Raw genomic sequence first — 5,096 nt, forward strand, 5'->3', positions numbered from 1 at the left:
TAAGGAATAATAAAATAAGCTCAATGGAATTAAATTACACTAATTTGCAGGAATACAGAGAATGCACTCAAATGTACAGAAGATTTAGAGGAGGGTGTTCACTCGTGCCGGGGAGGGGGAGAGGGAGGGGGAGGGAGGGAGAGGGGGAGAGGGAGAGGGGAGCAAAGTGTTGAGCTGTAATAAATTGTGCAATAATAGTATGGTCAGTTTGCCGCATTCTATGCGAGAAAATCATATTAATCTCAAGGCGCTATCAAACTGCAAGGGAGAGAAACATGCACGCCCTGTCTGTCACGCCCTGACCTGAGTTATCTTTGTTTTCTTTATTGTTTTGGTTAGGTCAGGGTGTGACGAGGGGGGTATAGGTGTTATTGTCCTGTCTATGGTTTTTGTATGTTTATGGGGTTTGGCCCTAGTCTAGGTGTTTTTATGTCTACGGTTCTAGATTGGTTCTCAATCAGAGGCAGCTGTTTATCGTTGTCTCTGATTGGGGACCATATTTAGGTAGCCATATTCTTGGGTTATTGTCTATGTATAGTTGCCTGTGTCAGCACCAGTGTTATGTAGCGTCACGGTCGTTTTGTATAGTTTGTTCAATGGTCTCTTTTATTTAAGAGGAATGTATTCATATCACGCTGTGCCTTGGTCTCCTCATTACGACGAACGTGATGTACAACATTCTTAAGAATAAAATTGTGAGAAAACACACCTCTGAAAGCAGCTGATGGCCACTGATAAAAGAGGGAGGAGCACAGAGCATTTTAGGGTCACAACACTTATTTAACTAGCAACAAGACAATGTTTAGAGTTTGTGATCTAGCTAATAATTGGCCCAATGAGGTAAATGCAGATAGCAACCTATTTATAGCCACTATATTGCATCAGTTGGGCTAACGATGATGCTTTTTGCTCAATAGCACACCTGCCTGATAATATGGACCAATATGTTATTCGGCTTATTTCTGGAGGGGGAAATTATGCTGTGATATGTACTTTTGTCAGTTCAGTGCCTTCAGAAAGTATTCACACCCCTTGACTTTTTCCACATTTTGTTGTTGTTACAGCCTGAATTTCAAAATGGATTCAATTGAGATTGTTTTGTCACTTGCCTACACACAATACCCCATAATGTCAAAGTAAAATTATGTTTTTAGATTTTCTTTTTACAAATTAATAAAAAATTAAAAGCTGAAATGTCTTGAGTCAATAAGTATTCAACCCCTTTGTTATGGCGAACCTAAATAAGTTCAGGAGTAAATATTTGCTTAAAAAGTCACATAATAAGTTGCATGGACTCCCTCTGTGTGCAATAATAGTGTTTAACATGATTGTTGAATGACAACCTCACATCTGTACACCACACTAAGGTACCTCATCTCTGTAGCCCACGTATACAATTATCTGTAAGGTCCCTCATCTCTGTACCCCACACTGTAAGGTCCCTCATCTCTATACCCCACACTGTAAGGTCCCTCATCTCTGTACCCCACACTGTAAGGTCCCTCATCTCTGTACCCCACACTGTAAGGTCCCTCATCTCTGTACCCCACTGTAAGGTCCCTCATCTCTACACTGTAAGGTCCCTCATCTCTGTACCCCACACTGTAAGGTCCCTCATCTCTGTACCCCACACTGTAAGGTCCCTCATCTCTGTACACCACACTGTAAGGTCCCTCATCTCTGTACACAGCACTGTAAGGTCCCCAGTCGAGCAGTGAATTTCAAACACAGACTCAACTACAAAGACCAGGGAGGTTTTCCAATGCCTTGCAAAAAAGGGCACCTATTGGTAGATGGGTATATAAAAAAGACATTCAATATTCCTTTGAGCATGGTGAAGTTATTAATTACGCTTTGGATGGTGTATCAATACACCCAGTCACTACAACGATATAGGCTTCCTTCATAACTCAGTTTCCGGAGACAAAGGAAACTGCTCAGGGATTTCACCATGAGGTTAATAGTGACTTTAAAACAGTTACAGAGTTTAATGGCTGTGATAGGAGAAAACTGAGGATGGATCAACAACATTGTAGTTACTCCACAATACTAAACTAGTTGACAGAGTGTAAAGAAGGAAGCCTGTACAAAATATTCCAAAACATTCATTCTGTTTGTAAATAAATGTGACAAAGCAATTAACTTTTTGTCCTGAATACAAAGTCTTATGTTTGGGGCAAATCCAATTACTGAGTACCACTCTCCATTCATTCAAGCATAATGGTGGCTGCATCATGTTATGGGTATGCTTGTAATCGTTATGGACTGGGGAGTTTTTTAGGATAAAAAAGAAACGGAATGGAGCTAATCACAGGCAAAATCCTAGAGGAAAACCTGGTTCTGTCTGCTTTCCAGCAGGCACTGGGAGATTAATTCACCGCTCAGCAGGACAATAAACTAAAACACAAGGCGAAATCTACACTGGAATTGCTTACCAAAAGACACTGAATGTTCAAAGTGGCCGAATTACAGTTTTGACTTAAATCTACTTGAACATGTATGGTAAGACCTGAAAATGGTTGTCTAGTGTAACGGCTGTTGGTGGACAAAGGTGAGGACCAAGGTGCAGCGTGGTACGTGTTCATGTTTGTTTATTGACACTGAACACTTAATACAAACATAACAAAAGGGAATAACTGAAACAGTCCTGAAAGGTGAAAAACACTAAACAGAAATCAACTACCTACAAAACACATGTGGGAAAAAGCTACCTAAGTATGGCTCTCAATCAGAGACAACGATAGACAGCTGCCTCTGATTGAGAACCACACCCGGCCAAACAACACAGAAATCCAAAACATAGAAAATGAACATAGAATGCCCACCCTAGTCACACCCTGGCCTAACCAAAATAGAGTATAAAAGCCTCTCTATGGCCAGGGCGTGACATCTAGCAATGATCAACAACCAATTAACAGAGCTTGAAGAATTTTGAAAATAATAATGGGGAAATGTTGCACAATCCAGGTGTAATCACTCTTAGAGACTTACCCAGAAACACTCCCAGCTGTAATCACTCTTAGAGACTTACCCAGAAACACTCCCAGCTGTAATCACTCTTAGAGACTTACCCAGAAACACTCCCAGCTGTAATCACTCTTAGAGACTTACCCAGAAACACTCCCAGCTGTAATCACTCTTAGAGACTTACCCAGAAACACTCCCAGCTGTAATTGCTGCCAAAGGTGCTTCTGCAAAGTATGGACTCAGGGGTATGAATCCTCAATAAATGAGCAAACTTTTTTTTTTAAACATTTTTTTATGGGGTATTTTATTCAGGCTGTAAAACAACACAATGTGGAATAAGTGAAAGGGTGTGAATACTTTCTGAAGGCTCTCTATATAGTGTTTAGGCTAGTATATTATGTCACATCGGGGCCATCTGGGCAAACGGCTTCGTGAGTATTCACTCTTGAGAGTTTTCCTCACGTCTGCCTCGGAGAGCGAAATCACATGGTCGTCCAGAGCAACGAGAGTCTTCCAGGTTAGTTCAGTGTTGTCCGCCTCGAAGCATAAAAATGTATTATGCTTGTCTGGGAGCGAAGCCTCGATGAACATCACATGGCTGGATTTTCCTCTGTAGTCCGTAATAGCCGGTAATCCTTGCCACATGTGCCACACGTCTTAGTTGTCATACTGTGATTCCAGTTTGAGTCTATATTTTATTTGATCTTTTTGTGTCCCTAATGAATTTTCGGCGTTTGCGCCTGCTTGCCTTGTACACATCAATGTCACCGGTGATGAATGCTGCAGTACGGGCCGTCAGCACGGATCTCACTGTTAACCCAGGGTTTTTGGTTGGGTTATGTCCGGATTGTTATTGTAAGTTCAACATCATCAACACATTTCCCGATGAAACCTGTGACTGACGATGTCTAATCCATTGATGCTAAAGGATGAGTCCTGGGCGGATGAGTCCTGGGCGGATGAGTCTTCGAACATATTCCAATCAATACCATCAAAGCAATCCTGCAGCATTGAGTCCACCTCCTGCATTCAGCGCCTCACTATTCTCTCTGTTGGTTGGTCCTCTTGAGTAGCTGTTTGTAGGCGTGGAGTAGGAACAGAGATATGTGATCTGATTGGCCGAAGTGGGGGTGGAGGATTGTTGCGGATGTTTTTGTAAACATGGTCTAGTACACGTAGCTCTCGTGTGGGAGACATGCTTATGATATTTTGGAAGGACTCGTTTTAGGTTTGCCTAGATTAAATATCCTGCGATGATAAAGACAGCTTCTGTGTGAGAGAATTGTTGCTGGCTAATGGTCTCATACAGTCCGCTGAGTACCACCGTGGTGTTGGCTTGTGGTGGTATGTAAACATTGGTGTTGATAACAGACACGAATTCCTTCGGCAGATAGTAGGGCCGGCATTTTAACATCCGAAACTCCAGATTGAGTGAGCAGGAGCTTGAGATGACTTCCACATTATTACACCAAGAAGAGAAAGCTCCTCCCCCTTACTCCTCCTCCCCACTGTTCCATCCATGAGAAAAATGGAGAAACCATCTTTCGGTGTAGTTTCCATCAGCCATGTTAACTCGAAGACATAAACACAGCATTCCTTGATGTCTCGTTGTGATGTTAGCTGCACTCTGAGTTCCTCCACTTTATTATCCCGTGTTCGGACATTAGCCAGAATAATACCAGGAAGAGAAGGATGTTTTGCCCGACGTTTCAGACTCGCTCGGAAGCCTGCTTTTTTTTTCTCTTCTTAGCTGGCGCTTGCTTCGGTCGTCTTGATCGTGTGATCACATAACAGTTAAACCCCTGGGCGCTTGCTTCGTTCATCTCGATCGTGTGATCACATAACAGTTAAACCCCTGGGCGCTTGCTTCGGTCGTCTTGATCGTGTGATCACATAACAGTTAAACCCCTGGGCGCTTGCTTCGTTCATCTCGATCGTGTGATCACATAACAGTTAAACCCCTGGGCGCTTGCTTCGGTCGTCTTGATCGTGTGATCACATAACAGTTAAACCCCTGGGCGCTTGCTTCGTTCATCTCGATCGTGTGATCACATAACAGTTAAACCCCTGGGCGCTTGCTTCGGTCGTCTTGATCGTGTGATCACATAACAGTTAAACCCGTGCGCGCT

Source organism: Oncorhynchus tshawytscha, linkage group LG15, assembly GCF_018296145.1.
Source record: "Oncorhynchus tshawytscha isolate Ot180627B linkage group LG15, Otsh_v2.0, whole genome shotgun sequence".
NCBI lineage: Eukaryota > Metazoa > Chordata > Actinopteri > Salmoniformes > Salmonidae > Oncorhynchus > Oncorhynchus tshawytscha.